The sequence below is a fragment of the Octopus bimaculoides genome, chromosome 25 (assembly GCF_046866305.1).
Source record: "Octopus bimaculoides isolate indiv1 chromosome 25, ASM4686630v1, whole genome shotgun sequence".
Lineage (NCBI taxonomy): Eukaryota > Metazoa > Mollusca > Cephalopoda > Octopoda > Octopodidae > Octopus > Octopus bimaculoides.
Window position 1 is genome coordinate 35,066,381 of NC_142952.1, and position 12,500 is coordinate 35,078,880.

Below are 12,500 nucleotides of genomic sequence, written 5' to 3' on the forward strand. Positions count from 1 at the left end.
CTCTCTCTCTCTCTCTCTCTCTCTCTCTCACATGCATACATATACTGATACATACCACTGACCATATACACACAGAAACTCACATACACACACTCTCATACAATGTGTCTTGTATGGGGACACACATACACATTGTGACCCACAAGAGAATCTCTACATGGCCAACCTATCTACTAGACATAGCAACTAAATCTTTCTGAAATCATGCTTTGATCTTCTTGGGAAAGGGAGGGGCACATGGGGAAAAAATAAAATGTACTTCCACATATTTGTAAAAAAAAGACAGGATGGCCCTTGCTGGAACGCTTCCTTGATATGTCGTTCCAGCCTATGGTTAAATCACAACAACATCATATTCTGACATACAAACAAACGAATGAGGAACTTCTATGTGGTCGTAAAACCTGCTAAATATAGCAGCCACATCTTCAATTAAAAGCCCGCAGCGTTATAAAAGTAATAGAATGAGTATTAATGAAAGAAAGTCGTGATGATCACGGCGGGAAAGGCTTTTGAATATGAATATATATACATATGTATATCTTTGATTATATCTATATCTCTGTCAACGTTGTCCTGGGGTTCAACAATAAAAGCAGCCACACTTCCAAACACCAAACACACACACGCACACGAGCGAGAAGGCACGCGCAGATAGACATGTAAATGGTTATAGAGGTTCCGGTCACGTGCACACAAGCAAATAAACATGTTGCCTCGTAGTGCTGCTTTATGTCGTGTATGGCGGCGCATAAACATGGCGGGTGCAAAAGAAAAGGGGAATAAACAGTTGATTGATATATCGGAGAGGGTTTCGTCCAATGATTGAACATGGCGGTCGTGACGGAAGTAGGCCTTCGCAGTGTGTGCGAATATAATGGAAGAGCATACGATATTAATGGGTGGGAACACATACAACTATATATATATATATATATATATATATATATACATACATATATGTATATATACATATATATATATATACATATATATATATAAATGTTTTTATATATACATATATATGTGTACATGCATGAATATAAATATATACATTTCTCTCTCTCTCTCTCTCTCTCTCTCTCTCTCTCTCTCTCTCTCTATATATATATATATATATATATATATATATATATATATATGTATATATATATATATATATATATATATATATATATATATATATAATATACGTATACAAACATTGTATGTCTATATATATAATTATATACATAGACACGTATATGTATATCTATATATGCATACGTACACAAACATATGTATATATGTATATATATCGGTGTACATACATACACCGATATACATACATACATGTGTGTGTGTGTATATATATATACGGGTATGGTGTGTGTGAGTGCGGGGGAGATCGTTGGTTATGTAACCTGACACCATAACAACGGACCTCTAGCGAATATGGTCATGCACAGACAAACCCCCATTAAATGAGAAATAGGAATATCACGAAAGGAGTGGTCGAACAATAAACGGGGTCGGGGGGGGGGGTAAGATGGCAGAAAACATGAGGCTTGTTGATGACTTTATCTACAGGGAGAAAGAGAGGGGTTTTCTGTGCTGGTGTGTAACTACAACTGCCTTATGCTTATGAATAACGATCCACAAATGTGTGGGTGGGTGCATCTCTGTGCGTGTCGTTGTAGCAATTCAAGGCAAACTACTCAATACATAGATTAGAGTATGTAGAGCTTTATTAAATTAATGGCGCTGACAGAATTTGCTCTGGTTTTGAGTCTTTCTCTCGTAGTTCTTTGAGTGCCATCGATTCAATTCACATCCGTACACACATATATATGACTGTGCGCATAATAATAATAGTAATAATAATAATAATAAATGCCCTGACGTAGTACCAGGCAGTAGCTCTCATAGCTTCTAATCTTAACTGATTTGAAGTATTATCATGTACATTGTCTTGGTTTAAAAGATGGGCTACAGCGAATATTCTGCTCAATACCACAGATTTGCTTTTAACAAGATTGACCTTAACCAGTTGAACATGTTCCTTGCTGGATGACGTTATGTGCACGCAGACACACACATGCGCATTTATTTATGTGTGTGTATATAAATAGATATAAATATATTAGTAACACTAACTTCGGCGTTTCATCGGTCAGTCAACCCGTCAGATAATTTGATGAGGTGAACGACCGGCGAAATTCGAAGTTACTGTCGATAAACTATTAAATTTTTCAAACTTGACGTTTATAGTGAAACTTTTGTTCGTTTCATGTTCCCCTTTTCTATGAATAGAAAATACACATTTTAAATTAAGTACATAAATATATAATACACATTCGCACAAACCATATATAATGTATACACACACACATGCTTGTACACACACATGTGTCTGTGTTCCACTCAAAGTCATTTAGATTCGTTTGACTTGTTCACGTTAATACTCTTCGCATTCAATTATTTCAAATGGCCTTACCATTCATTCTCAATAGCTCATTGAAAGAGCCTATATACACACATCTATGGTTCAAAATTGCACAAAAACCAAAAGACAGACAGGTGAAGAAACAACAAACAAGGCGAATTAGGTTAACGTTCAGCAGAAATGGAAGAGACTTTGCCGTTTCGAACTTATGCTCTTCTACAGAAAGGAATGAGGGGAAAAGACAGATGAAGACAAGGAGAAAAAAAATGAGAGAAAAATAAAACGTGCCTGGGTTAACGGTTGCACATGTGGAATTGAGTGGAAATAAAGAAGTGGTCGTTGGAAAGGAGGATAAGTGTAGCCTGGTTAAAGTGTGTGTACGCTAGGATGTATATGTATGCGAAGATAATGTGTGCGTGTGTATATGTGTGCAAGCAGGTGTGTGAGCCTGAAGATTGTGAGCGTGCGGGCGGCGTGTATATGTATGTGTGAGTAAACAAGTACGTGTGCGTGTATGGAGCTATGTGTGTGTGTGTGTGTGTGTATGCGAGGGAGTGTGTAACGCTACACACACACACACACACACACAATATGAGTTTTTCATTTTTGTTTATAGATATTTTTCTTTTGTATTTACCTCATTGATTTTAATTATTATTTCCCATTTTTATTATTTCAAGTTTTTTTTCCCTCAATTTTTTGACCACAATTTTTTCATCTTTCTTATCCCCGTCCCCACCAACAGCCCTTAACTGCATTTTCTTCAGTTCTCTACTTCCCTCTCACTTCTCTGCTTTTCCCTTTCTACTCATTTATCTTCCTTTGCTATTTCTCTTTCTTTTCTCTTCATTACAGCTGATATGTCGTTCCTCAAAAGCAACCACCTTCCTATTTTTGCTCCGTTCTTTTTTTGCCCTTCCTTCGTTTTTTTCTTTTTTACTCCCGTCTTTCTCACGTCTGATTTTCCTCCCTCCTACTCCTAGAGTTTCCTCTCAGTTCCTCCTACTCTCACCCGACACAAAAACAAACAAAACAATTCGGCCACTGTGTCGCTCAAGAATATTATACTACGCACCTTACAACCAGGCCTTCTAATAACAATGAACAGATACAACTTGGACAAATTTGATGACCTCCTCTATCTCGCTCGTGGGTTCATACAAGTAAGAAGTGCATTAAAACTAGCATTGTTAAAATATGGCCAGCTCTTTCAAAGATGAACATCATTTCGAAATCAAATCTAAAGAAACAACTTAAGTCAAGATTAACTTCTTCTGAGCAAACAATATGGTATCACAAGATGGTATCACTAGATGGCGTCACTAGATGCATCCTATCAAAAGCACAGGATGCAAAGACTTGATGGAACGTACACGAGATTTCTGAGAGCAGCACTTAACGTCAAAGTCCCATTCAACAAATCGGGTTCTTTATAGTAATCTTCCAATGAATAGAAAGAAAAGAGAAATTTCGACACTGCTTTCGTAGTAAAGATGAAGTTGTGAGTGAAATGCCGAAATGGGAACGAACACACGGAAAGTGTCCTGGGGGTCGACTTTCCAGGATACCTATCGACCACCTAGTTGAAGACATTGGATAGTTGAAGAATAACCAACAGCAATGCAGGAAAGGGAATTCTAGAGAAAATTGATTCATGGTGTTCGTCCGCTGATGTAGTAGTAGTAGTAGTAGTATTGAGTATAGATTTCCAGCCGCTTGATGAACGGTAAGGTGGATCACTGAGAAAGGATACTGTGTAGCAGACTCACATTTTCTGTAAATGTTATCCACTCTACCTGAAACCTTGAGTACTTTACACCACCGCTTCATTGCAATTACGGGGTCACAAAAGCATTAAGCGTATACATGCATCTATATCTATATGTATGCATGCGTTTATTATGTAAATAAATACACATACATATATATGTACATATAAATACAAATATGTATGTACCTACGCACGTGTGTATACATGTGAGTATACACATATGTGTGTGCATATATAATACACACACACACACACATACACACACACACACATATATATATATATATATATGGAATACACATACACATGATGTACAGAAGTACATATATAGATGCAATATATTTTCCTTCAAAGTTTTGCCAGCTTTAGTCATAGAATCACTGGCCATGCTAGAGTAACTAAGACATTCTAGTTTATAGACGATTTCATCGGAGCCATTACTTATTGTAGATCGTCGGAGGTTTGAAGGGAGAGTAAGGGGTGAGTAAGGAGGGTGGGCGATAAAGGAGCGAATGGAGAGCAGCGACGAAGGAGAGAATAAATCAGTGTTTGTGATGTTGTGAGGTGTTGGAACGTTGAATATTTGGTTTGAATTGTGAGATGCGAGACAAGGGATGCGGGGAGAAAGGAAGAAGGTGGAGGAAGAAGAAGAAGAAGAAGAAGAAGAAGAAGAAGAAGAAGAAGAAGAAGAAGAAGAAGAAGAAGAAGAAGAAGAAGAAGAAGAGCGAGAAGAAATATCTTTCGCAAGAAATGATGTGCCGGGGGTGAAGATTGATTAATGGCGGCGCATAAAGAGAAACCAAAACGAAAGCAACAGCAGCAGTAACAGCAGCATCAACAACAACAACAACAACAACAGGAGCAATAACAACAATCACAACCACAACAACCACCATAAGAATGAACGACAGTAACAAGACCAGCTGCAGCTGCAGCAGCAGCAGCAATGATGACCATTCCAGGAAAGCAAAGAAAAAAAAAACGTTCTTCATCCTCAGCAGCGCCGCCATCATTAAAAACATATACAAGTACAACAATAAGAACAACAACATCAAGGGTATTAATAACTGCCACCGGAGTATAAATTAGTGAAAGTTCAATTCTAAGACAGCTCGTTATTTCTGCCGCGGTACATGAACGGAATAAAACGAAATTCGCTTCACATGTACAGGTCCGTGCCTGCTGTTTATGCGCATGCGTGAGCAATTCTAGAAAAATCTGTGCAAGACGCACGCGTGTAGATGTAGGAGTTCGAATTCAAACTGGGACATATGTGTTTTATAATTTTACCGCTACTTAGGGCGAGGAGCGGGCAGAACCGTCAGCATGCCGAACAAAATGCTTAGTGGCATTTCGTCCGTCTTTACATTGTGAGTTCAAATTCCGATGAAGTAAACTTTCCCTTACGTCCTTTCGGGGTCGATGAAATAAGTACCAGATGAAGACTGGGTCGATGTAATCGACTTAGCCTCTAATTCTGAAATTATAGGCCTTATATCAGAATTCCAGACCAACATTTTGCTGCTGTTTAGGGCTGCGAGCGAGCAGAGTCGTTAGCACGCCGGACAAAATGCTTGGCGGCATTTCGTCCGTCTTTACGGAATTTGAATTCAGAAAGTAAGGACGAACGAAATATTGCTAAGCATTTCGCCCGGCGTGCTAACGATACTGTCAGCTCGCAGCCTTAATAACAACAACAGCAACAATAATAATAATAATAATAATAATAATAGCCCTAATAAGGATTTGTAAATTCAGTAGAAACACGCACATATATATAAATATATATAAATATATACACACACATGTATGTATATATACACACATATACACATATATATACATATACACACACACACACACACACACATATATATATAATCATATACAACATATATATGTTGTGTGAGTGTGTAATTACACGTGTATATTCATGTAAAGCTCACTTTTTATCTATGTATAAACGTAAGCACGTACATGTATTCATACACACGCGCACATTGATGTATGTATATATATATATATATATATATATATATATATATATACATACATATACAGGGACAAGTACGTCGAATGTCTATCTTCTGTACCATTCATGTCATAACGTGTCATAGCTGCCAACGGGATATATTTTAATTACATCATATCTTGTCTGAGGTTGGCTGTTACGTCACTGAGCCCCTCCTCATGTCATCCAGTGCAGATAAGAGGTGATGATAACGAACGAGTGTGTGTGTATGTGTACGAGTCTTTAGTGTGTGTGCGTTTGTATATATGTGCGAGTGTGTGTATGTCTTCTCGTGCAAAGATTCTAGAGATGTTGAACCGTTCTCCGCATGAAGGTATGTATATCCTTTTACCGCGCATGTATACGTGTGTGTGAACATGCATACATATACATGTGTTTGTAATTGTATCGGTGTACGTGTATGGTAGAGAAATCAAACATGGCAGATGAGCAAAGGAGTTCGTTTTTTCCAATCTAGAGCTCTCGGTTTCAATCCTCCATCGTGACACCTTGAGCAAGGTCTTTTTTTGTTTGCACCATAGCTGTTGTGGTTCTTTAAATCCAGTTCAGTCCTGTTTGAACCAGCCTAGGATCAATGTTGTTCCTGCTACAACCATCCCTGTCGTTTTGTCTAGCTAAGCCTCCATTGATGTAGAGTGTGTGTCTGTGTGTCTGAGCATTCATGAAACTGTGCATGTACGTGTGTCTGAGTATGCAGTTATTGATTCTGTGTGTGTGTGTATGTGTGTGTGTGTGCTCGTGTGTGTGTGTGTGTGTGCACAGTATTATTGCTATAGCAACGTTAAATCCATTATTATGTCACGTGGTACAGAAAGGGTACGGAAGCTCTTGAATGATTCTCCCTAGGGGCAGGGGCATGTGTATGCTCGCGCACATGCGTGTGTAAGGTATGTAAATGTGTGCTAATGTACATAGCGCGTGTATTTCTGATTGTGTGACTCTGTGGAAGTTGGTGCTCGCATACTCATGTGTGTGTGTGCGTGAGTGTGGTTACGTGTGTTTGTGTGTGCGTAGATAGAGGATTGTTGGTCAAAACCCTTACCCCTTTAAACACGTACCACCTGTCTGGCCCCTCGAGCGTCTTTAGTTGAAGTCACTCCTTTCCAAGCATTCAGAACTTCCTACATTTCTCTCATCTGTCACTACTCTTTTGAATTTAACAAACAGATTCCATGAATTAGGCAGAATTGTTAGAAAGTTGTACAAAATTCTTTGTTGTGTTTCTTCCTCCTCTCTGTGCTTTGAGTTCAAATTTAGCAAGAGGTCAACTTATATACTTTTTAACTATAAACTTCATCAACTGAATCAAGTCTGAGGAGCATGTATAGTGAAACATGTGAACATTTGTAGCGAATCATTTATATTTTAATTTACTCTAACATATAGAATTATAACTTTAAATATAATTTGTAATATCATTATCCACGACTAACCTCGTCATGTGTCATTTAATTGCAACTGGCTTCGAGTTATTAACTAACCTCTTTCATATACAGTATATACGAATGTGTTTGTGTGTATACATACATATATATATACGTGTGTGTGTGTGTGTGTGTGCGTGTGCGTCTGTGTGTGAGTGTGTGTTTTGTATTCAAAATTTCGCTATGTCTACACCAACCGCCAGATGTCGTAATCACTTGCACGCAATAATCATCCATCGCCGAGAAGCCTCACAGCTCACTTAGGCTTTCATTGTTGTCATTTTCTACCAATAAGCCTTTAGTGTTTAAAACGTCAGGAATTTTTATGAATAGAAGTTATAGGGTTAAGAATTACCGTCTAGATTTGATGTACAATTTGAAATTTTCTTAAACACACTCGCACACGCCGCATACACACACACATCCAATAACAATATTTCCGCAATAACCATCAAGATTTCATAATTGCTTTCATGAAATAATGTCGTTGAAATATAAAGAATCCTTAGAACTTATCCAATTTGGCCGTCATCTCCTTAAAAAGAAGACCGCAGGATTTGAAGCGTTGAGAAATATTAACAATAATCTTCATAGGATTGGACGTAAGAGCTCGCTGAGTGAGACTTGGCTCTTATGTCTGGAAAGTTAGGCTACAACCCAGAATTTTGATCAAAGTCTTCATTCGAAGAGCCCCTTGGCTGTGCGGTAAGGGGCTTGCTTTTCAGCCATGTGGTTCCAGGTTCAGACCCACCATATCGTACTTTTGGCAAGTTTTTTTTTCAATAGCCTCAGACCTACCGAAGACTTGTCAGTGGATTTGGTAGATGGAAACTGAAAAGCCAGTCGTGTGCATGTGTATATATATATATATATATATATATATATATACATACATACACCCTCTTTTTCAAAGTTTATCTATCCAATAATGAGGTTTTATGACCTAAGAGACTCAATTTCCTAGTGTTAGCGCTCAGTCGAAAGATACACATGTAACAGGATAATTATGCGTAGTTAAGTAATTATTTAATTATTTTAATGAACTCTGTCGGGACACGACTCACGATGCGAACCGCTGACCGAGATGCTTACTATGGGGTTCGAACTACGATGTGTTGCTAAAGAAAATTTGGTTGTTCACATGACACATGGGTGCATTCCGTGTCTTTTGTTGTGACGTGTGTAGACTGTCCCTGTTTGAAGCTTATTTCCGGAAGCTTAAAATGATGAAAGGGTGTTACCAGCTACATAAATGTATCTGTGTGTGTGTGAACCTGTGTGTGTCCCTGCGTTAGTATGTGTGTTTGTAGAGATGCTGCAACGTATAGGACATCAAAGTTACAAAACGAAGAATGACGGCAACAGCACTGAACATTAAAATACCACAAACGTGGTCAGAGAGTGAGTCACGTTAGTGTACGTGCGAAGGCACTGTGTGACAGGACACTTCCTGTCCAAGAGATGAGAGACGATTGAAACCCTAAAACAGGCAATTTCACTGGCAGATTCTCATTGTCAGTTACGGCTGAGATATTTAGTGACACAAACATTGATTTTCGCCACCGAAGTTCTCCAGAGAGTGAGAACTCGCTCGTGCGTGTTAAATGAGAATACAAGTTTGACAGAACATGTATATATGTGCGTATGTGTGTGTATGTGTGCGCTTGTGTGTGATACTGGACGAGGTTATATTTAAGTAAAGCCCTCTCTCATATATATATATATATATATATATATATACGCACGTACATATATTTATGAAACGACTAGTTCATGTTCCTTCATGAGCAGCTGAAAATGCCCACCTGGGACCTAATTTTACGACGAAATTATCAACATGACGAAGTACACGTATATATTTATTGATATTCTGCGCTGTTAGTTGATCGCCATTAGTTTTTGCGATAACCATTCAATTGTTCACCCAAACATGCTGTTTATTCAAGTAGTTGAGTACACCACAGAAAAAATGGGCCCTTAATGTTTAAATAACGCTCAAATTACGGTTTGAAGGGTACAGTTATGAAAATAGTCCAGATTGATAAAAACAGGATTCCAATTTAGGATTTCATGATTCTGAAGAATTCATGACTTTGGAACTCTATTACGGCATGAAAATAATTATGATATATGATGAAACTGCAATATATATAGCAATAGTGATGGAGACTAATCTTTTCTACACTAGGCACAAGGCCCGAAAATTTTGATGAGTCGATTAGATCGACCTCAGTACGCAACTGGTACTTAATTTATCGACCCCGAAAGGATGGAAGGCAACGTCGACCTCGGCGGAATTTGAACTCAGAACGTAGCGACAGACGGAATACCGCTAAGCATTTCGCCCGGTGTGCTAACGATTCTGCCAGTTCGCCGCCTTACTTTATAAAAATATTCTTTTCTACTTTAAGCACAAGGCCCGAAATTTTTGGTGAGTGGAGGCAGTCGATTAGATCGACCGCAGTACACAACTGGTACTTGTGATTGTGACTAATGCCCTTAGTCTATTTAGTGACGAATATATTTCTGCCTTTTTACTTTTCGGTTCTAAAATTGCGCCGATCATAGTGCTTGGTAGGTTTTTCTTCCGGTAATTAACGTTGTGAGTTCAAATACCACCGATGTCATCTCTGCCTTTCACCGTTTCAGGATCGATTAAATAAAATCTCATTCCTGTACTAGGATCGAGGTAATCGACTTGCTTCGCTGGTTTTTTTTTATTTCTCAAGACTACTGACCTTCTACCAAAACTAGAATTACTTTACGTTCCCTGGTTTGGAAATTCCATCAAGATGTAGCAAAGAATTGCAGCACAATCGCTGCCGTTATTGACGAGTCCAATTCGATTGATCACCAATTGATAGATAATTGGATATTAGAAAATTAATTAACTGTTGGTTATATGACGAGGAGTGAATTTTCTAATAAATGGACCAAAAACGAAAATAAGAGGGAATTGAAGAGGTTTTTTTTCCCCTTCGTATTTGTGGTAAATATAAGCATATATAACGGGATTAAAGCTCGTTTTTGCAATGATTTAATCTAATTGAAAACCTCTTCCTTTTCTCCCACATATACATACACAAACACTCGTTCATACATCACATATACAAATATACACACGCATACACATAGACACAGAAAACTATGCATTCACAGAGATATTCACTCATACACACAACATATACAAAGGCACACTCATACACACACACACGAAAAGAAACATTCAATTATACATACACACACAAAACTCACACACGTGTATACAAAGACTCTCACTACCCACACATTTACATACACTCATACACACGCATACATACAGAAACCCTCACTTATACACACACACACACACACACACTTTATTAAGACTTGCAAGCATACATTAGAACATACTTCAACGTATTACTGTCGACCATCAAAAACTCTGAAATTAATAAAATATTAAATGCCATGTACAAAAACCAATTCCTAAAATCCTGGGGACCACAATTATAATCCCATCCCCCACAGAACACTTCACACCCACTCGAAAAGCATAAACGAAAATAAGAGAAAAAAAAAAGCAGCAAATTTCTCTTGAGGAAAAGAAGCAATAAACACACAAAAAGAGAAGAAAAAATAATTAAAAAAACAGAGAAAAATGTCAAATTTAAGACGATGTATTTAAAAAGTCTTTGAAATTCCGCTGCCAAATTTTGGCTGTAGTAAATCTTCATAATGAATAAATCAGCAACTTTGGATTTAGATATTTCAAAAAAGAATGTTATATGGATGAATGAAAGCCATTTGCCTATAATAATAATAATAATAATAATAATGTTGGCTTTGGTGTTTTTGTTTTTGTCGGCATAGCATAAGATTTAAATTTCTTTTGATATTTGACTTTGACACAAGTCACGCATTACATCCAGGTTAAACTAGATTTTTTTTATGAATCGTCTACAAATGTCTTTCATTTTATTCGTGTGTGTGTATCTATTTACATATCTGTACATACAAGCATAGTTATGCATTCGCATATACATATACATTTATAAACATATATACATTTATTAATATTCGGGGCTTTTTTGCGTAGTTTTTATCCATAACTGGCAACAAACACACAAATCGAAGTTTCACTCAAAAGCGTTTAATAGACTATCATATTTCTTCTAAGAGACAGGGTTTAGAGTTGCTTCGAAGTTTCTGTCAAACTCTTCCTCGCAAAAATAATATGGCCAGGCAGAGATGAATATATTAGTATGTATGTGTATATGAATATGTAGAGTGAGGGGTGAGACATACATAGGTTAGTAGTCGAGTTTCATCCTCAGAAATATTTCAGGCCGCTAAGCAGGATAAGAAAACGGCTAGAGTCCTTTCAGCGGCCTATCATTTTCCTAGGCCCAATATCTTTGGGTGAACGTGTGTTTGTGCACGTATTTATATAGTGGCCAATGCGTCGTATCTATTCGATACGAAAAGATATCTGATGTTTTTCCAATGTCCAAAAGTGGGGCAAAAGTAATGGCGAATCATATCTCGTGAGAAAAGGTTGAAGTTATCAGGAATCGAACACACCGGCGAGTCCGAATAATGTTAGGGAAATTTCATACAGAAAACGAGAAAAATATAAATTATAACTAAATAAAAACACTTCGTTCTTACATTCAATAAATCTTAATTAACGCTTTTACGTGGTGAATTGGCAGAGAGATAAAAGTGGTTTCTCTCCCGTGTCTCAGCGCTTGTTCACCGAGACCATTTTCGTAATTTTGGTGTCAATAAACGATTAGCAATCTAGGGTAGTGGCTTGGCAGAACGGTTTGAATGTCAGCCGACATACTTGCGATGTATCTTCTGGCT

At 37.7% G+C, this 12,500-nt stretch overlaps 1 protein-coding gene across 2 annotated transcripts in view; it reads right to left on the reverse strand.

The window, feature by feature from the left end:
- Positions 1 to 12,500, reverse strand: part of LOC106867589 (periostin) — a 1,103,508-nt gene that overhangs the window by 312,973 nt on the left and 778,035 nt on the right. The window lies entirely within an intron of this gene.